The sequence below is a fragment of the Uloborus diversus genome, chromosome 4, assembly GCF_026930045.1.
Source record: "Uloborus diversus isolate 005 chromosome 4, Udiv.v.3.1, whole genome shotgun sequence".
Taxonomy (NCBI): domain Eukaryota; kingdom Metazoa; phylum Arthropoda; class Arachnida; order Araneae; family Uloboridae; genus Uloborus; species Uloborus diversus.
The window spans coordinates 88,404,595-88,428,263 of NC_072734.1; positions in this window are offsets into that span (position 1 = coordinate 88,404,595).

The window sequence follows — 23,669 nt, forward strand, 5'->3', positions numbered from 1 at the left end:
TTTACAGGAGACTCAATCATGTCGGTCTGTATGCCAGAAGACCAGCAGTTTGCATTCCTCTCACATCAGCGCATAAACGCGCTCGTTTAAACTGGAGCTTGCAACATCGGCATTGGAGTCTGGACAGTGGGCTAATGTGATGTTCAGTGATGAGTCCCGCTTTACTCTACGGAGTGATTCTCGTCAAGTAACAATCTGGAGAGAAAAGGGGACTCGTTTCGAACCGCAAATCATAAGAGAAAGACATCACTTTGCGTCAGCAGGAGTAATGGTGTGGGCGGGCATTATGTTGGATGGCCGCACCGACCTCCATATTTTTGAGACAGGCTCAGTCACTGGTCAAAGATACAGAGACGAGGTTCTTGAGCCTTATGTTCGCTTGTTTCGAGGTGCTGTTGGTCCTGAGTTCATATTCATGGACGATAACGCGCCATGTCGCCGAACAGCTGTGATCGATGACTTCCTCGAATCAGAAAATATCTAGCGAATGACGTGGCCTGCGCACTCCCCTGATATGAACCCTATCGAGCATGTCTGGGATATGCTCGGGAGACAGCTTGCAACCCGTTCGCCCCCGCCAAGCTCCGCTCCGGAGCTAGAAAGAGCTCTCCAGCATGCTTGGAACTGTTTAAGCCCACAACTCATCCACCACCTCATAGAAAGTATGAGTAATCGTTGTGCAGCGTGCCTGGCAGTCAGAGGTGGCCATACACACTATTGAACTTCAGCATAATCTTTTAAAGAAAAAATTTTGTGCAAAGAGTAAACTCCTCATATGCCTAATTTTCATTTAAACTATTTTTTGGGATGTTACGATTTTTTGGGAAAAGTAAATATTACCGTTTTTTGAGTAGTTTCCTTATTTTATAACCGTGTTGCACTCGCATATCACGTTTCCCCCTATTTCGATGTATATTTCTCACATTACTCACATAAATAACAATTATGCTTAACTTTTGGACACCAGTGTATATTTATGTCGTATTTTTCATGTAAATTTTGTAATTACTACTTATGCACAAATTCGAAGTCAACTCGCACAGTTAGTAATTTTTTAATTAAAAAAAAAAAAAAACTGCGGAAAACGGAGATGTGTGCTGCTTCGGACACACATAGGAAAGATTTACAAAAATTTACAAAACGAAAAGGAAATAACACCCAGGGCAAGGACACCGGTTGAAATTGAACTAACGACCTCCGTTTTAGAAGACGAGGCTTCTACCACAGAGTCACGAAGACAACAACTGCCTGTTTTTTTAAACGAGTCACTAGCTCATAGGTTAAATAAAAAAAAAAAAAGAAAGAAAGAAAAGGAAAAAAAAAATGCATCAGCATATAGGGTTAGTGATAAAAATTGAAAAATCGATATGAATTTTGACGTCTTGAATTCAAATCACACTAGTCGACCCGTGCAACTCCGCATTGTGCTTTGGATCGTTTCATGTGGCATTCCACTCTTTAAAAATTTCAAAGAAAGTACATTATGAAGAAGAATAGAAAAAAGTAAACGGATGTTGGCACAAAAGAAGGTATGTAACTTGAAGTCATCAGTAACAAAACCTCTTTAAATGCAATGTTGGTAGTAATAATGTGATCATCGCTCACTTTTTGGTTGTACGTAATTTTAATGCAAACATAAAAAACATTAAAAGCTTTTACTCGTGAAAAAGCAGTAATTGTGCATTTGGAAAAACGGGTTGTGGCAAATACAATCCTGTCTACGTGAGCATCCGATAAAAAAATAGAAACTTTAAAACGATATTTATTGGCACGGATTCGAACTGACTTCTTTCGGATTATCAGCATGACACTCCAACCAACCGAGCAAATGCGCTTTTGTTTTCGAATGCTATTCATTGCAGCAATGTGTAATAAAAAACAGCAAAAAAGTTTTTGCCAAAAAAAAATTAAAGACAATGGGTCTATGTTTTGTCTTTAGCCAGAGTATAATACGTTTGAAAAGTATTCCTAAAACATCGAATTTGATTAAGGAGTAAGGAAGATCTGGCTTAGCGATTAAAACAAACATTCTAGAGAAATAATAGATAAGATTGAAAAAAACGTGTTTTTATTTTTGAAAATTGATACAATCTCCCTTAGCAGGCTGCTTTAACCGTTACGGCTTGCATGCCAGCACATGTTTTTCTTTTAATCGAACACTTAGCATTCAAAACCAGTTGAACTGAGTCCGTTTTTCAAGTGTAATTTTTCGAACGTAGACAAAATGCAATTTTTTTTTTTTTTTTTTTTTTTGAGCAATCACGATTGCTTATTGTTCTTATTTGACTGTTTTGAATTCCCATCATTTTATTTTCCCACCAGCACCCTCTGCCAGCACCACCGTCGCGTCGACCGGCCTCACGATGCTGCTCCTCTTGCGAAAACCGTCTCCAGGTTGCGTCCATATCCTACACACACACGCATACACACACGCCTACACACACTCATGCCTGAGCACAGACACAAACACACACTCCTACACACATACACTCATGCCTGCGTACAGACACAAACACACACACATACAAACACTCATGCCTGGCACACAGACACAAACACATATGCCTACACACACACACACACGAAGGCCTATACACACGCGCGTGCACACACAGCACTGCATACACACCACGCACACACATGCATACATACACACACACACCCACACACATGCGCCTACACAAACACACACGCGCATTCATACACACACACGCTCGTGATTGCGAAAAACATAATTTGAATTCAAGATGCCAAAAATTCAAATTAATATATATATTTATTTTTTTGAACAATCACGATTGCTTATTGCTTTCATTTGACTGTTTTTGTGATGTCCTATGATTTTATTTTCCCCCCGCCATCCTCTGCAGCACGACCGTCGCGTCGGGCGGCTCATCACGATGCTGCTCCAATAGCGAGAATAGTCTCCAGGTTGCGCCCATATTCTACACACACGCACATACATACATAACTACACACACACGCACACACGCTCACACATACACGCATACACAAACCCATACCCACAGGCATACATACACATACATACACACAAACACATACCCCTCCCCCCACACATATTCGTACACACAACTACCCACACACTCATACCTGCACACAGACATAAACACACATGCCTACACACACATTCATATACCCCTACACACAAACACACATACCCCCTCCCACATATACAAACACACACGCCTACATAAACACACTTGTGATTGCGAAAAACATAATTTGAATTCAAGATGTCAAAATTCAAATTAATTTTAATGTTTTACTTCGCATTCGAATAAATAGTTAAAGGCTTGCTGGGTGAAACGCGTAATTTCAATTTGGGGTAGTATTTTTTTTTTATACAAAAAGTCGAACATTGCTGTACAAATTAAAAAAAAAAAAAATACCACCCCAAAATATTACAAAAATCTACATCTCAGCATACAATGAAAAAGTTTTTCAGCACAAAAAGGATTCCTTTCTGTCTGAACTTTTAAACCTAATGTTTTTTTTAATGCTTATTGCTTACATTATGCTTACTTTTCTGAAACGAAGTCAAAGCTTTTTTTTTTTAAAAGAAAGAAAGAACACCCTTCGATTAATAGTCAACTTATCTGAATAATAACCTGCATAAAGGAGTCGAAACACCAAGGAGCATTCCCATCGCATTTATTTTATTGGCCTTACGTGTGTTATCTACTGTACGTTATACGTATATGTAATGCATAACATTAATCTAAACTAGAGCTATAATGGCAGACAGATCAGGCGGGCACGAAGTTCAGCTAGTTTATAGCCGAAGGCTCTACCGAAAAAAACATCAATTTAACCGCCTAGTGCTTTTATACTTTATTTTTTTTAAAATTACATTTTATAAATGCTATTACATGCATTAGAACTTATTAACACTCATTTGATTTATATGCACAATCACAAAAACCTTAAATTGATCTTACCTTTTTTCATTTTCACTTTAAAATATTCTGCAATCAATTGTTTGTATACTTATTTATGTAGGCTATTTTATACTAAAATATTACTTGAATAGGAAGAATCTATATAATTATTTATTATTTTCCAACTTCAAATTTTTATTTAAAAACTTTGAGTTTACTGAAAAAGTGGACGAAATGAATAAAATGACATTTTGTCCGAGACGGTTTTTTCCAGTTTTTTTCCGGGTAGGACAAAATAGGACAATCCTGTCATTAATAAAGAGAGTCTAAAATACCCCCCCCCCCCCTCTAAAACGGTACTCTGTATCCGCCAACGAATCAGTGTTTATGAAAACTTTTGAAAACGGAATGCTAAATTACATTAATTCCTTGTCTAGTTTTTTCTTTGGTGATTTTAAACTTTTTTCCTTTGCTTGTTGGAAAAAGCAACAGCGAATCTAATCAAAGAATTGCTTCGACAGTAGAATGCTTTCATCTCTGTTCGTGGGAACATGTAAGAAATATTTTCTCACCGGGAGAAATAAGCTAAGAATTGCATTCGCCTATCACTTCCGACTTCGGTTTCATCCGAAGATATTGAAAGAGAATAAAAGACCCCATTAAAAAACCGAAAAAATATTATATGCCATTGCTCCCTCAATACTTTATCAAACTTCATAAGTAAGGTATTATTTAAAAGATTTTTTTTCACCGCTTTCGGAGAAAAATTAAGAGAATTCACACTTTGGCTGTTTGGTCGGGGAAAAAAAAAACATTTTTTTTTCTGTTTTCTATTACGCATGGCTTCAATGCATAGCACCCTCAGAGTGGAGACCCTTTGGCTTAGTTGGTTAGAACGTGCTGCTAATAATGCGAAAGTCGTGAGTTCGAATCCGTACGGGTTGAAAAGTATCCCTTGAATGACTAATTTTCTTCTGCAGAATTCTGATCTTATTTTCGATAAATGTATGATCCAGGTTTCTGAAAAACATTTCTGTTGTAAAAATCAGAAAACAAGACATTGATTTTTACATGGTAAATTGCAGTACGACTTATATTTTAGCAAAATAGAGACATTGATTTTAACTAATATTTTTGTGCTACACATTGCTTTTGTATATAGCATCCCGAGAGGAAGGCCCAGTAGATCAGTTGATTCAGAGTGTCCTGCTAATAACCCGACAGTCATGGGATCGATCCCCCATGGGCCAGAAAATGTAGATTTTGAATTTCCTCAAAAAATTTTGATTTAAATTTCCCTGAATATATTATCTTTCCATATTGGGAGGCAGGATTCTAAACCACAGTTGTGTTTTTGTATTGAAATCAGACACCCCCCCCCCCTCCTATTTTAACTTGGGGAGGCTCAGCGTCGTTTTGGTCGAGTTGGGGCACGTTGGGTCGGTCTTAATAATTTTAATACTATCGGGGTTGCCAACCTTGGAGAAACAGTTTGAGCAGCATTTGTGGCGATTTTGAGGGGCAATTTAAAATTTTGCGGAGCAATACGGTATATTGTACAAAAATCAATAAAAATACCAAAAACCACTAATCTAAAATTGTTCTATAGATTTAATACATCATTTTAAGCACGAGAATAAAAATAATTATTTTTAAATCAACAAAAAAACTTTAAACAGTATTTCAATCTTTGAGTAAGCATCTTTAATTTCCCATATTTACTTGTTGGTTATGATAAAATAGCAAAATTTAAGCTTGAAAACTTTCGGCCGGTAAATGTGGAGCAAAAGAACTTTTTTGCGGAGCCGCGGAGTTTCGCCATTTATGCGGAGCAGTTGGCAACCATGATACTATTAATATCTATTTTTTTAATTTATCACCCACAAATAGCCCCAATAGTCCTACAAATCCTATAACAAAATAATATAAGGTTGTTATAGGGTTATAATATAGGAATAATGAACAAATTTTATTTTAGAAACAAATTTTATTGCTATTATTTCAGTCCTGAGTAATTTTCATAAAGAATTTGAGTTCTCTTGAGAATTTGTGCTTTATTTACGTTCGATTTTCAATTGAATCAATTTTCGTAAGCCCGCAACTTTTTTCAAAAAATTATTTTAATGCAGAATAGAGTAATAAATTGATCTCTTCTCCTGAAGTAAGTTTTTTTAGTTCATAATTACTCACAATTTTATTTATTTTTATCTAAAGAAAAAAAATGATGACAGCATTTCTTCAAACCAAGAACGAGGATAACGTTGATCCACTTTTAGAAAACCCACTAAAAATGAAAACTTTTAGAAGAATTAGAAAAGCGAAGTTGTGCTGATTCTTGAGAAGATGATTCTGGCATAAACAGCACAACTAGAAGTTTGTCAATTGAATAGTTTAACATATTATATTGACCTTTAAACTTTTTTTTCATACTAAACACAAAAGAACATACAGTTAGTTACAATGATGGATAACATTTGTCATTGAAATTGCTACAGAAGTTGTTTACGTAATGCGGACCAACGTACCCGTGCTTGCAGTCCGATGGTCCGTTCATTGGCGACTGGTACACCAAAAAACCAAAAAAGTGTGATGGGGGGGGGGGGAGGGGTAAAAGAAGTGCAATTGGTGGCCCCTAAAGGTGATCTTTTTCTTTCTTGTAAAATTGGGCTCGATATTACTGGGTCTCAGTGGCGCAGCGAAGGGGGGGGAGGGCACAGGCTTTAACATGAATGCAAATTCTAACAGCGTAGTTTATGCATATGAAAGGGCTGTTTTGATCAAAAAGACCCCTTCAGAAGGTATACTTGATCAAAAAATCCCTTTCAGAAGGTATTTCGATCAAAAAAAAACCTCTCCAGAAGGAATTTCTGGCTGCTCTAGTACTGGTCTTAACATTACTGATTTAATAACTTCCAAAAATGTGGAGTATGGCGTCAAAAATCGGGACGGATGGCCACCGCAGACGTCCAGTTTCCATTTTAAAATTCGCTTCTTATGAAATAAGTTGAAAAAAGTTCATTTATTTGGAAGTTTAAGCTTTTATTTCAGTGAAATAAATTAAACCTACCTATCAAAACCCATTTCTCAACCAATAATTAATTTGTAATTCTGAACAGTGAGGGGCAAGACCCCTTTACTTTTGGAAGTGAGGGGGCATTTGCCCCCTTGCCCGTCCCTGTACGAGCCACCGCCTATGGACCCGTTTCACAAAGCTCTGTTAAAAATTGACATAAAAAAGTTAATGAATTAAACATTTTCAAAAAAATCTGAGATGATGAGAAATATTTAATGAAACTCATGGTAAAAATCAAACTGTTCATTTGTTTTTTTGATAAGGTAAAAAATAAAAAGTAGAAAAGCGGACCAACGAGCCCCATCTCCCCCTATATATTTTTAAATGTATAAATATATACATTCCTATTACTTCCTATTTAGGGCTCCAGGTAGAAATGACAATTGAGTAAATTCGTACGGCAAGATTAGATGAGTTTTGGGACAAGCAAAACGCTAATAATCAAACTTCGGATAAGTTCTCAATTGCGAATTAGCGGAAGTCCGGAAATTCTCAGAGTTAAGAAATTTTACGGAATTCCATTTATTAGAACACAGAGTACAGTAAAAAGTAAAGTTTTAGCATATACATTACCAATAAATAATGCTTTGTGATCGCAACACTAATCTTCGAAAACATTCGAAGCTTTTATAACAGCAAAACATTTACTTCAAGTATGGCAATCAAGAAAATTAAACCATCAACATAATGAGCTTTCGAAATGATAATATTAAACAGTAAACCCATGTCATTAGAGTTAAGAACAAAAAAATAATCCGCATCAAAATTAAAGAAAATGCGTTGTAATATTTAAACTTCGTGAATTTGTGATTTAAATGTGGAATTTCAGCTCATTTTCTGTGTCACCTTGTTTTTTCGAATTTCTAATGAGCGTTTTGTGTAAAAGATAGTTTGACTAACTTAACCTTCATTTTAAATAATTTTCTTGATTTTCACTCAAAGCGTAGTGCCGGCAAAATAAATAAATAAATAAATAAAAATAATAATAAATAAAGTAAAATAAAAAAATAAATAAAAGTAATAATAAATAAAGTAAAATAAAAAAAAATAAAAATAATAATAAATAAAGTAAAATAAAAAAAAAATAAATAAAAATAATAATAAATAAAGTAAAATAAAAAAATAAATAAAAAAAATAAAAATTGCATTTTGACATCTTAAATTCAAATTATGTTTTTCGCAATCACGAGTGTGTATGTGTGTATGTAGGCATGTGTGCTTGTGTTCAGACATGAGTGTGTGTATGCCTATGTGTTTGTGTCTGCATGCAGGCATGAATGTGTGTGTAGGTGTGTGTATGTATGCGTGTATGTGTGTGATATAGACGCAAACGGGACACGATTTTCGCTAGAGGAGCAGCATCGGGAGGGGCCTGTCGATGGTGGTGCTGCAAAGAAAGGCGGGGGGGGGGAAATAAAATCAAAGGACATCAAAACAGTCAAATGAGAACAATAAGCAATGTGACTGCTCAAAAAAATCTTTACATTTGGTTTGCAATTAAAAACTTTACATGCAAACTTCCTGTTACGATTTTACTTGGCATGATCCCTAGTGATTTGGCCAATTGCCGACCAAATGTAAAGATTTTTTTTTTTCCGGCACTGTATGCATCCTAAGATTGCATTCGGAAACATCTGTAAACTCATTACTCTGAAATTTATTCAGAAATTTTGTGGAAAAAAAAAAAAAAAACTAATGCTGTCAAACATAATTGTGAGCAAGTTCATAAATCACATCCTCCTCCCAAAACATTTCCCTATTCGTCAAATTTTGTTGACGATTCCGCAAATTCGGAGACAAAGTGCAACATTGAGATATTTTTTCTTTTCACAAGTTTTTAAAAGTTTTTTTTTTCTGCTGCCATATTTTATCATTTGGTAAACTTGAAATTTCTTTCGGCAAATTAAGAATTTTCCTCCTGACAAAACTTTTACTTCTGGGCGCTTCTGAATGCATCCTAACTTATAGTAATGAAGCTGTAAGAAATCTGTAACGGATTTTTAGTTAGAACACGGAAAGTTTTCCTCCAAATAAGTTTGATTAAGATAATCAAAATATTTCAATTGTAATAATTATAAAACCATTTCTTCCAATTCCATGGCATTTTTACCTAGATGTTTATAGTAAGAAGTTCTAGTGCTATATCTTCGCGGTGCATAAAAAGTTTATCAGTTTGTAAGACATTTACCCACATTCAAACAGCAGATAACATTTTCGATTACTAAGGAACAAGATGAAAACATTCTTACCTGTGATTAAATGAAGCTAATCGAATGGCTAAAAATTTCTACGACGCATGGACGAGACGATTCTATAAGTAGATGATTCATAACACAGTTAAAAACCCAGGAATAAAAGATATAGAAGTAAATGCTACTTCACACAGTTATTGCTTGAAAATGCAGACAAGTTACTAAATGCCGCTTCAGCGAGCGAAATCGGACTTCGAACTCGAAATAGATAAAAAAATAAAGGCTCAACCAGAAAGCCACAAAGCGCATCTGTCACTTAACGTTTACCTTTCAGAAACAAAACTCAGTTAAACCAGGAACAGTCCTGCGTGTTACACGGTCCCTATGGTTTCTTTAAAATTCGAATGTCGATGACGATTGTTTTAATGTAATATTCCTAAATTTGGAAAGTTTTTTTTTTAACTTCCTTTTACATAGTAAAGGAAGTACTGTATTCACGAAATTTTTTTCACTCAAATATCGGCCGAAATTTCCATTTTGCTCATCCCCTAATGAATGTTGAGTTTTTTAATGTCTTTAAGAACGTATGGACGACCGAAATAGGCATTTTAACGACAATCGAGTTAATTACCACGAGTGTGACCTCTGTATGTTCGTATGTGCGCATCTCGTAACTCAAAAACGATAAGCCGTAGAAAGTTGAAACTTGGTATGTAGACTCTTATTGGGGTCTAGTTGTGCACCTCCCCTTTTGGTTGCATTCGGATTTTCCTTAAGGGGTCTTTTGCACCTTTTTGTAGAAAATCAGTATTAATTTCAATGCATACTCAAGTGATGTTATAATATGGCAAACACTTGGCGATATATCACCAAGCTTTTGGTTCCCAAGTTTTGTCACCAAATTGCGAAGTTGGTGACAAATTTGGCGAAAAAAGAAATATTTTTTGAATCTGGTTTTAACTTGGTGCTATTGGTGATATTTAGAGAGTTATTCATTGAATCACGCTAAAATTGTCGATATTGGGAAAATTAATCTGTGTAAAAAAATATTTTGCATCGACAAACTAGGGGTGAAAGTATTAAAAGTATTTAAAGTGTTTGTTTGTTTACTCCAAGGCACTATTTGGGTAAGGTAGCAATATTTCCTCTTTTCTTTTTTCTCCAATGGGCGCGTACATATTACTTAAATATGTACGTCAATAAAAAAAGTGCACGCACTTTTTTTTTGAGTTATTAAAAAAATGAATTATTTAACAGACTAGAAAGTCGCCCGTCATGGTATGATGGGTGAAAAATTGCTCTTACATTTGAACGCAGCAATTGCCTGTTTGGTGATATTTTGGTAGTTTTAAGTTTTAACCCTAACTCCAGTAGATTAACCCTTAACTCCAGTAGATAGTGGTCATTGTTGACCATTTTTAAATTTCTTCATTCTCCTAAAAAAGGCCTTACCAGTAAAACAGTTAAGTCACCGGATCGAGTTCAGCCTTGTCACAATAAAGCCTTTCCCTGCATGTTAAACTCTACCAAATCACATTATCAAATTATCATGCCGCGGCACGAGTTTTATCGTTGAAGCACGTTACTCGATCATCGGCTATTATTTTAATGAGGATGTTCAAGGCAGTAGAGTTATATTCACATCAGATTTTTTTAATGAAAAATTATAAAAAAGTTTTATGATGCCCATAAAAAGTCGTTGAACATGCTTACATCTACATGTTGAATGGAAAACTATCTTAAATAAAATTTCCTGAAATATCATTTATGTCAAATTATTATTTCACTAGCAGTACCCGTTCAGCGATGCCCGTGCTAAAAATTTAATGGAAGTCCGTTCAATAAAAAAAATTGACGCCCCCTCCCCGTCTGGTGTGAAATGATCGTTTTTCTTTGTATAAAATGCGTACACACCTTTTCAAAAAAAAAAAAAAAAACTATTTAAGTTTCTTTGGAATTTAAAACTTTTCGTCAAATCATTAAATTAGATTTACAGTTGCTTTAAAACTCTATTTAGCGAGTGAAGCGGTTTTTACTGCAAATTTAAAATATTTCGCCAAATAAACAAAAAAAGACATCAAATAATATCTTTCAAATGTAAAAATAATTCCGCAGCTCTATTGTTTATCGCCAAACTTGCCCAGCAACCACGCTATCATAATCCATCCGTCTAACGAAAAAAAAAAAAACATCCCGTGGAACATTCAAAAATCATCGTCAGAAAAAAAGAAGAAAATGTCGTACATTTCACTCGGATAAAAACAAATCAAAAGTTTCTTTTCTTTCAAAACAATGAATTACATTAACGGTTGCCTTAAAACAATAATCCTAGACTGAACTGCTCAGCGCCTAACGTGCCAAGCGACCACGCTACCGGAACCCAGCCCTTTTGCGAGTGAAGCGGATGTTTTTTCTTTGGCAATAATAAATGTTTCGCCAAACAAACAAAAAGGTATAAAATCACATTAACAGTAGCTTTCAAATCTTTATATATTAAGAGCTGCGTTGCCCGGCTTTGCCCGGTCTACCTTGAGAACAAAAATTGTGTCAAGTGACATATATTCAACAATTAATTAAAAGAATAACTTAATAACTTAAAGAATAACTTAAATAAAAGAAAAAAAAAACACCATGCAAAATTACCCTTCCAAACAATGACGACAGATATTAAAATACTTTTAAGAAATTAAAATGCGAAAGATGGATTTTAAAAGCGTAACCATGGAAACATGAAATAAAATAAGTTTAAGAAATCAGATGCAAAATAAGGAAATAAACAATGGATTCAAAAAGCGTAACCATGGAAACGCGAAAATAAAATGATTGACAACCTGAATCAAAATGACATATTTCGAAATTGATTTAAAAACGCTTGTAACTTTTTTTCCTTTGAAGATAGAAGCTAATTTTTTCGACCAAAGGTCGAGAGAGATCTGGAGTAAAAAATCTCGCTCTTTCCAATGCTGTCAAAAAGAAACTGTGGGACAAGTCCTTCACTTTTTATTGATAGATTTAATGAAGAAAGAATTGCCTAAACTTCAGCTAAGCCTAAAAAAGTTCGAGCTAAAAACGCAAATTACTCCCGCCGTAATTAAGTTAGAGCATTGAAATAAATTGTTTAGAACGCAGAAAATTCTACCCTTTTTAACGATATATAATATTATTATGTGCAAGTAATTTTTCACCCCTTTAATAGCCAATAATAGGCAATTTACGTGAAATTTGGGCCTAAATTTGAATAAAAAAAAGAACTATTTATCGGATTTTTTCGAATTATAGCCTATGTTACTCAGTAAGAAAGCACCTTTCATGTAGTGAAAGAATTTTTCAAATAGGTGCAGTGGTTCCGGAGATTACCTCGAACATATAAACACACAAAAATCCGCCCTCTCTCTTTATCATATTAGTAAAGATAATTAATTTCAGTGCAACTAAAGGAAAATACACAAGCAATGAAACTAATACTATTTATACGTGAAATACACCGCCAGCTCAGTCAATTCCAGCCGAGGGCTGCAGTTTCGTGCTTATTAGCACTCATCAGCCCGGCACAGGAGTGACTGAGCTGGAGGTGGAAAACCTCTTAAGGAAGCCAAGAGTGCCAAACAAACTGGTAGCTAATACAGAATTAGCACTGACCAGACGAGTGACCGAAACAATGGCTCGGTTCAACTCGAATATCGAAGGCCTTCAATAACTAAGGCAAATTCTGTATTAGCTACCAGTTTGTTTGACACTCTTAGCTTCTTTAACAGTTTTTTCCCAGCCTGGGAAGTCACTCCTATGCCAGGCTGATGAGTGCTAATAAGCATGAAACTGCAGTCCTTGGCTGGAATTGACTGAGCTGGTGGTGTATTTCATGTATTTCTGCCTTAGCCCGGGCTATAGGACGCTAACTTACTGAATAGTACTATTTATGTTCCTTCCTACAAGGTAGGGAAGGACGTGCCCCCATCACAATTTTTTAGAGATATAAGATTCTCTATTTACCGGGGAGCATAAAACTCCGAATTTTACCGCGAATGATAAAATACGAGCATGCGCACATCTAATGAAAACAGTCATTAGGCATCACTGAAAAAAATAATAATATTGCATTACTGTTTCTAGATTTAACGAATCGTCAGACATAATTTGTCGAATAAGGAGAATTGTTAGGAAGTCACCCGTGATCTTTTATCGGGGTGCCCTTGCTCTTACACAGCACTAGCGTTACGTAATACATCATTTTTACAAGATTTTGCCAAAATAATGTGTCTTAACTTTGAAATGATCTTCAGTAACAGTCAAGTAACGTAAATTTTTCATTCTGAGGTTCCGTTACATTATTATACAAATTATTACTGTAGACGTTGTTACTGCGTTTAGTACCAGGTTGTCCCAAAAGTTCTGCACCATCAATGGTATGCAGATTGCGACGTGGATCGGACAACACAGTAAGATGCGCATGCGCTCAAAACTGCCACCAGGGGAACAAGTAGAGGTCATAGAATAGTGTGGATGTTTATTGAGGAGAATAGCGTCCGTAGTAGTAGTGTGACATCGCGAAAGATGTGTGATTCAAAAACTGCGACACGTGCCGTGCTTCGTTTTCTCTGGAAAAAAGGGCTAAGTGCGAAAGCTGCTAGCGAGGAAATCTGTGCAGTTGAAGGACCTGATACGATTAATCGATCCACAGCATCCCGGGGGTTCAAACGTTTTTCGTCTGGCGATTTGAGCCTGGAAGAGCAATCTCGAAGTGGACGGCCAAAATTGGATATTGGGACCGCTGTGGCAGCTGCTGTCCTGGCCGAACCTCAAACCAGCACACGTTCGGTAGCACACAGGATAGGAGTATCCAAAAATACAGTGCACCGGAGGATCCTTGAACAGGACTTCAGGAATAAGCGACTGAGACAAAGTCCACATGAGCTGACCCAACGGCAGGCCGATAACAGAGTGAAACTGTCAAGAACTTTTGAAAACCCCAAGGGATGATCGATTCTGGAAACGAATCGTTACTGGGGATGAGAAGTGGGTGTTTCTCCGATATCCAGACACCTTTCAAAAGCAGTATTGCGTAAGGTTCTTCGCATAGCCTGATACTGCCCCTTCCGACTACGGTTTGTTTCGTTCCATGACGCACTTCCTGTGTGGTAAACAATTCAATGACTATGACGAGGTGACACACGCTTGTCAACAATTTTTCGATTCGAAACCTGCCTCATGGTATCATCACCAAATTGAAATTTTGGCACAACGATGGCTAGCTGTCCTGAATCACAATAGCCTGTATTTTGCTGAATAAAATACTTTGCGTTTCTGATACCATTGCTTTTTATTTCGATGCTTGTATGGTGCAGAACTTTTGGGACAACCGGGTAACTTCTGGATGTATTGTAAATTTAGTACATTACCAACTAAACGATGATGGTTTATGTGACTGAAGCGAATATGCAAAAACAGTGCTGTATCTATAAGGGAGCAATTCAAATTCAAGTGTGACGCCCAAACATAAATTTAAAAGGAAATCATGATCTTCCTTAGCGAGACGGAAGAGAACTTAAAACTGTGTGTTAGGCCTTCAATTTCGGAAATTTTCCTAAGGAGAACTCCTGAACCACAGGTTCTTCCTTACTGTGAATAAAGATTACACAAAATTGTATTTTCAGGACGTCAACGTTTCTGGATGAGAACACAGCTTACCCACTCTCTCTTAATTAAAGCCAAGTACAGTCTATAAAATTGCGTTTTTCGAATTAATTAAAAAAAAATTCTGTTTAGGAATCTATCTTTCTCCCTTGCTTAATTCGCCTAAGATAGCTGAAAATATGTTTTGGGTGCGGGAAAGCTTCAGAATCTCCGTCTCCCCCTAACATTAATAACAAAAAAAAAAAAAGTATAAAATTGGGTTTTTTGAGCCTTATCAGCAGGGCTCCATACTCATTTAGCTCCATGCCGCCTCTAGGCGGATTTGAAATCTGCCGCCCCCTTCCCCTAAGAGAAGCAAAAACTCAAAAACACGCAAAAAATGTTCCCGAAATTTTAACTGTCAAACTTATAAAGAAATGATGACGTTTCACATTCAGGGAGCCCCGACGGTAGGTCTCAGCGATCTCCCAAAAAATTCCTTATTCGGCAAATTTTTCCGACGATTTAGAAAATTTTGAGATAATATTGCGACATCTTCTTTTTAAGTTTTAAAATTGTTTTTAATGATACCTAACGTTTCTTCTCATTAGATTCTTCTCATTTCCGCTTTTGAAAACTGCTCATTTGAAAAAAATATATTACGTTAAAAAATTTTTTGAAGACTTTTTTTGTTCTTCAATATTTAATTTAGCATGTTTGCTTTATTTAAAACCATTCAGCCTTTTTTGCTTGTCACTCATTTTCATTTGCCTCCGAGACTTAATATTGACAGAAAATAATTTTTAAATATTAATAACGTAAAAAGGAAATAAACGTCAATTACTCAAGAAACCAGTTCTGAATAAACTTTAGTATAGCACTAAAAATCTTAAGTCAAACTCCAATCTTTTGCGACTTCTGGTCAAACGCAACGACTTTCTGAAACTGACATCCGCTTTTCGTCTTCATTTTCTGTTTTACGCTGATCTATTACCATGATTGAAATACATTTGATTTTCGTAAGAGGTGTGAAAGTAATCATTATTAAATGACAAGAAAAAAATGTCTCTGAAAAATGAAAGAATGCTAATATTTTACTTTCAAGAATAAAACATTAATTTTAAAAATGTGTGGTTAAAGCAAAATTTTGCCGCTCTAGGCAGCTGCCTACTCTGCCTACTGGGAATTTGGGCCCTGCGCATCAGCGAAAGTTTTCCGGGGAAAGCGCCCGAACTATCTGCTTCTCTCAACATAGCTTAAAGTGCATTTTCAGGGGCTTTAATCATGAGAAATTTCTGAGAGATAGAACTCACCTCTCCCTTAATGTCCCAATACAATTGGTTAAAATTTCGTTTCTAAAGCTTCATTATACATTAAAAAAAGGTCTTGGGAAGTCTCTAAAGCCTGTTCCTTCTCCTAATGTTATCGAAAAGTCTAAAATGCGTTTCAGAACTTCAAATTTCCTGGGAGGGGGGGGGGATAGATTTAACCATTTACCACTTCCTGTAAAGTTACCACAGATAGCTTAAAATTTCGTTCTTAGAAAGCGGGACAGTCTAAAACCGACTTTAGTTTCGTAAAATAGTACGGAAGGAAACTCTGAATACCTTGCCCCCTCTTACTCCTGTCGCTACCATTCTGAATCTAAAATTACGCCATAAGGACGAAATTTTCCAAAAATTTCCGAAGAACCACCTAATTTCACTTTTGGTGAAGTTGAGGTCTCTCCCTAACAATACTAAAGATAGTCTATGATTTATTAATACTTCAGTATAAGAAAATTAGCCGGATTAGCCTCTGACACCTAATGTCACCAAGTTGACTCCAGTTTTAGAAGAAGAAAAAAAAAAAAAAAAAAAAACAGGTGGGAACTCCAAATAATTTATAAGTACAAAAATTTGCCATTTTTTACGACGTAACTTCTGCAGAGAGGAAGTGTCCCTCAATTTTTTTCTCCGACTACCATTAAAGATTGTCTAACATTGCACTTTTAAGACTTCAATTTCAAAAAAAATCTGAGAGATTCTCCACCTCCGTTCTTACTGTGACGCAATCCTACACTGTGACAACAGCTTAAAATTGCATTTTCAGTCGTTGAACTTTTGGTAATTATTGTTTCTTTAAAACAATAAAATGTACATAAAGAATTTCCCAGTGTTGAACTTATCTTCGACTGTTCATTCTGTCACCCCCCCCTTTTTTTTCTTTCTTTTTTAAATGCACTAACACTGAAATTTGAATGGAAATGCGTTAGGATGGCAGTTTCAAGTTTTAAATTTACCTCAGAAAAATAGAAGACCAACACTGCGCGAAAAGGAAGAAAAAGGAATTATTGTTAGAGTAAAATGACAGCAAAATGATGCAAGGAAATGTGGGGCAAAAGAAAATGGTGCAACATTTTCAGTTTGCATTTGAAGTGCCACCTATCTAACAATATTTTAACTATGATATTAAACATATAGCCGAGTCAATCAAAAAAAAAAGTTCCAAAGATATTGTATATAAACTCATAATTACAAAATCACTTTCAAAACTATGTACTCATATTTTTTGTTTGTATAAAATGATAAAGACTCTGTAATCAAAATATTAAATATAATTGAGATTTACTGATGTCCATTGCAGTACTTATTTAGTTAATATTTGACAAGTTTTGAGTTCTGAAATGAAATGTATATTTTGTCAAGGGTACAAATTACAAAGTGAAAAACACAGTTCATTTTGTTTCCTTTATCATTCATTTATTAAACAGGGAGTCTACTTAAAAAAAAATTTTTTTAACTTCCCTGACTTTTCCAGGTTTTCCATACCTCTAACAAAATTTCTTCAGGTGCTTTTTTTAAGGTTAGTTTAGTTACTTTCACTAGTTTTTCAATGCTTGGCTCTGCTTATACGAGATTTTATACTCCTTACATTTATATCACTGTTAAATGTAAATTTCAAACCATCCCTAAAACAGATTTTGCTTTTTGGGAAACTTTGAGAACATTTAAGACATTGCTTCAATAAATTGTTAAACATCAAATACATCTCTTCACACAGGAAAGGGGTCATTGGTATACCAGCCAAGAATCTTATTAAAAAAAACTTGCAATTCTGATGCCACCGAAATAAAGAAACCCAACTTTGCTTCCAAAAGTTCACTGCACTTCAACATGGATTTCATTGTGTCATAGGTATTTGTATTCGGATCAACATTTGTAACCTCTGCCTTTTGAGCAAAGATTTCTAATAGTGGGAAAATGTCTAAAGCCCTTTGTGCAATGGCTGAGCTCTTGAGCAAGATTTACAGTGGAAAAACACTTCTTTGATGACATTTTTAGAGTTTGTTTTGTTCGCAATCAAAAGGAATTGTTTCAAAGCATTTAAACATAAATTGACTAACACATCTCTACAGCGATAAAGAACTACATAAACACCTAAGTAATACTGAAATTGAACAATAATCCACAAACTACTTTACCCTCACTTTGAATAGCTTATTTATAACTGGTATGGGAAAATTAAACATTTTTTTCATTAGTAGTTACAGAAGCAACCCAACTATTATTGTTTAGGGGATGTAAACTTCTAAACCCCCATGAGAAACTGGAATGTGCAAAACTAAAGAACAAAAGGTGGGGTAGAAGAACTGGTTTAAGGAAAGAAATATTTTCTTTTAGTAATTTCAAGTTGCATGAATTTCTGATCAAATTAATTTCACTAAACTGCAAAAAAGGAAAAATATTTTGAAACTGGTTATAATTTTTTAAAAAATTCCAGGTTTTCTGCGCACAAAAGTAAATCTCCCTGACATTTTCAGTACAAAAAATTTCCCTGACACTTCCAAGTGGGTAGACACCCTACACATATTCATTCACTAATAATTTAATAACATTCCTTCCTTCCTTAATTCACTTACTTTGTTATTCATTCCATATTTTACTCACTCATATATTTTTCTCATACATTAATTATTTATTCATTTGTTTATCGCTTCATTATTTCTTCATTTATCTGTTTAGGTAAAAAGTATTTTTAGCAGTTAAAATAAGAGTGATAGCGGACGTATGTAAAATTTTCTTTAGACAGTATAAAATGAAACTTTTGAAGACTATGAGGAAGCTCGACCCCTTTAACAATGTTTTAAATGCATAAAAATTAGAAGCACATGTTTCAGGGTTACAAAGATTCCCCTTAAAAAAAAAGTTATTGATTTTATCAAGTATCATTTTTTCCCTTAACCAGTAATGTTGTTGGAACCCTACTATTCTATGTAAAAGGAATGAAGAACCATACTGATATCATTCATATATTTATTTAAAAATAATATCATGCACACATAGGGAAGATTTAAAAAATGATTAATTTAAGCAACATTTATTCTGAATCTCTACTAATACATTAAAATTTACACAAAAAAAATTTCATTTCTGAGAAGGTTCTTTAATACCAACTCTAAACCAGTCTGGAAGTTTCACTTTTAATTTGTGATCAGGAACCATACCATCTTCTGCAATTTTGTAAGTAAATTGTTCGGATAAGTTTTGATACACTAATTCCATTTTCGGAGTTTCTTTGCTGTTTGGGTTCTTTGCCTTTTCTAATGCTGCAAGCACAGGTGGTAGTTCACCATATTTGGGTAATATTTTTGTAATATCCTGAGGTTTATAATTTAGATATTTGCCCTCTTCTTCTCTGGGAATTAAGTGAAAGTCTGGTAAATATGTTGGATCCTGTAACAATTTCAGACCTTCCAATTTTCTGCCTGAAATATAGATAAAAAAAATTATTTCAAACAATATTTTTTCATTCATTTACCTAAGATCAATTTTTAGGAACTTTTAATAAAAAGTTAATCCACCTAAAATTGCAAGCTTTTTTTTTTTTTTCACAAAAAAAAAAAAAAAAACATTAGAATACTAAATATTCAGGTCCTGAGTATGCACAGTCTATGTTCCATGCATCCTTTAATCACTGATAAAATAATAAGAAGTATGAAACGCAATAACAAATAAATTAGTGTTCAATTTAAAAAAAGTAGCTTATCGATACTTAATGAGACATTTGACTATATTAGTTTTAGCAAAGCAGGAAACAATCTTAAAATAAAAAGTAACTTCCAATGAGAAAGTTAATATATTCAATTATTTTTCAGTGCTCTACATGTGCAGATTTGTAAACTATAAACAGAACTAATGAATTTACAGCAGGGTAACTTTTGAGCCATGTCATCTCACGCTTCCAATTTTTAAATATCTTATGAGGGGGAAAAAATAAAAAACTAGAAGGCCCATTCCAGGCAAAGTAATGACAAAAGTTTTCTACTCTTTATCTCTACATACTAAGAAAAATTTTGTCAAAGATATTGTATCTGTTGTTGTCAAATATCCCAGAAAATCCAAAGCACCTACAGCCTTGAAATTCGATACAACATTACTTTAGACTCAGAGGGTTTGCACCTCTGAGTGTTTTTAATCATTCAAAACTCAAATGAGTTTTTTCGTAACTAATTTTTGAAGACAAAAATTTCACATAAATTGCCTTTTTAGGGGATGAAAGATTTCCCTCATCTCTCATTCTACATGAGTCCAAAGGGCTCTTTTTTCTGCACAAGTTGAAGTTTGTTCCAACTTTCTCGTTTATTTTGAACTGGAGAATATGAGGGTTTCTAATTTAACAAAATTCTCAAGCTAAACTCAATTTAAGCTAAAGAGCAAATTCTTACAGGTGACCAAGAATTTGAAAAAACTTTTCAAAAGTATAAAGGGGCCATTTTACTATGCTCAGAGCCCCTTAGCACCCAGTGGTTGGAGGTAGCGCGCTACAAGTAGCGACGCTACTGTAGTAGCTACATTTTTGAGTAGTTTGTAGTGTAGCGCACTACTTTTTTCAAAAAGTAGTGCAGTGAGTAGTTAACTACAAAAAAATAGTAGTTTGTAGCGATTTCTCGAAACTACTTTTAAATAAACTGAAAAAAAAAAGGTTCAAACGAATTTGACTGGCGCAAATTTTACACAAGTACATCAGCGGATGCAATAAGAAATAAGACTCATAAAAATACGAGCTGACCTCAGGCATTTCATTTTGACGCCATACGTTCTATCTGTTTGACGCCATTAGTTTTTTTGCCGTCGTAATTTTCATATTTCACCAATAGTCATATTGCAAAAAGCACTTATTTTCGCGAAAATGAATATGTCGGTGATTTCGCGAGTTGAAAATTTGGTGAATTTTATATGAACAGACCGAAGATTTAAAAACAAATATTTTAGCGAGGCTAAAATTTTCGACAGTATTCACCAAATAAAAAGAAGCTACTGAAAATGCTATAGAAAAGGATGAAATTGAACTGTTCTCGAGGACTGAACAATAAATACGAGCATTACAGTGTGTGAGAATATGATAACGGACAGTTTTCTTAATGTCTTCTGATGAGCTAATTTATCAATCTTTTTTTGTTCAATCCTCTTACGGTGTGTGTGTCTGTATTACGGTGTCCCTCCCCCCCCCAAAAAAAAATCGAAAGTTGATTTTTCAAGTTGCACACTCTCTTATATTTTGTCCTTTTACGTCAAAAAAAAAATCATATAATTTGAACAACGGCAGCAAGTGCCGATTATGTCTGAAAGTGTGAACCAGCACTTGTGTAATGCTAGACCAAATTAAAATAAAATGTTTTTTTTTATAAACTCAAAATTAAAAACCATTTAGGTATCTCACACGTGCCTAACATTTATAATTTTCTTCAAAAAATTAAGTTTTTGATACATATTTTCAGAAATGTAAGATTTTACGAAATTATCAAGCTGAAAAATATTAACAGGAAAGTAGATAAAAAAAATTTGAAAAAAAAAAAAAAAAAAAATAGAACCGACTTCAAAATTGCTTTAAAAAGTGAAAAATAATTTTATTCTTTAAACGCCATCGATAATACTTTTAAACATAATTTTTGAATTTGGCGCAAAAACTATCGATAAAATTATTCACAACCATAACTCAACTACAAGTTATAAATTTAACCAGGTCCAGTTTCTTCACTACCACATGCATTACGCATTGATGACAGCATATTTGAGTAACGATATAAATGTTTCGTTCCTAACTTTGGATGATTTTTTGAAAAAAATATGAACAAAGTATGGTTACAATGGATTTTACTTTTTGTTTTTGCGCCAACTTCAAAAATTATGTTTAAAAGTATTATCGATGGTGTTTAAAGAATAAAATTATTTTTCACTTCTTAGAGCAATTTTAAAGTCGGTTCTATTTTATTTTTTTTCAAAATTTTTTTATTTCATTCTTTTTAGTGTAAATGTAGATATTTGAGTAAAAGTAAGAAGTTACCTAGTAAGAATTTCGGCTCTATATCACTGTATTGCTTTAGAAAAGCCTTTATTCAAAATTATCATTACAATTACTATTTATGTTACTGTTATATGGCACCAAACTTTTATAACAATGAGTTTCATATTGCCGCGTAGATGAAGATAGCGAAGACAATGAGAAAACCAAATGAAGCGAATACTCGTTTGTCTCAACTCGAGATCTTTATTCAGAACCACGAATGAACGTTACATCTCCTTATATACAACTTGAGAAAGTGCTGGAACTTTCCAGACTTGGAAAGATACAGAAATTAATAGAACATTCGAGAAAATACGGGAAACAGTAGAAACGAAATTTTAGTAAAATTCACTTTGTCCTAGTCGGGATTTGAACCCGGGTCGCTCGTGTGGGAGGCGACAATTCTACCACTGAGCCACCGTTATCCACGGATGATAAGTGCGAACTTTGCTACAGTATCATTTTAATCATTTAATAGGGAAATTGCATAAAATTTTCGGTTTTTTGCCCATAACTTTTTTTTTAAAGAACAAATATGGTCAAACAAAGTAATGGGACCTAAGTTGAGCCATCCCCTATCCATTACAAAAAGAATCATCAAAATCGGTTCACTAGGTGAGACGCTATGAGTGGACAAAAAAAAAAAAAAAAAACATACATACGGTATGAACTGATAACCGCCTCCTTTTTGAAGTCGGTTAAAAAGTAGGTAATTAGCGTTAAATAGAAATTTTTGTTTTCCTGCAATTTTTAAGTCTCCCACATAGTACTCAAAGATCTGGTTTTTTTTCAAGGTTGAGTTAATTTTTTCATTTAAAATATATTATTTTTTTATTATACGTTTGTAATTGTTAATCTGTAAATATGTTCGGCAGTAATTTTTGAACTTGATATTCAACTTAAATTCATATGCAATGTTTTAAAAGATAACTGAATAATTGGAAAAAAAATCAATTTTTTAAATAAAATTATAAATTTTAGGTCAAGTGTGGCATATCTAAATGTTTTATAATTTGAATAAATGTTTTTGGGGTGTTGGGTACAGGGGCAACGTTTTATTAACAGTAATTTCGAGTTTCCAGAAAAAGTTTTTTTTTTTTTTCCCTCGATGTGGCCTAGCATACAAGTACTGTTTTACACTTTCAGATGCAAGTCGGCACGGGTTGCCGTTGTGCAAATTATACGAAACTTTTTCTCACGATTGTTTTGACACAAGAAGAAAAATACAAGAGTGTATGCGACTTGAAAAAATTACTTTCATTTTTTGAGGGACAACCAATTGTGTATGCTTTTTATTTACTTATTTTTTGAAAAGTAGCGAAGTAGCGACTACATTTAAAAAATAGTTTGTAGTTGCTACATTTTGAAAAAAGTAGTTGTAGTTGTAGTTAACTACATTTGTAACAAAGTAGTTGTAGTTGTAGTTCGCTACAAAAAAAATGTAGTTTTTCCAACCACTGCTCCCTCCCTTACCCTAACGTCAATAAACATGGCCTATAACAGCGTTTTTAAGGCTAAAATTGCGTTTTAAAAATTAAAAGTTTCAAAATGTTGACCGGACACCTTTTG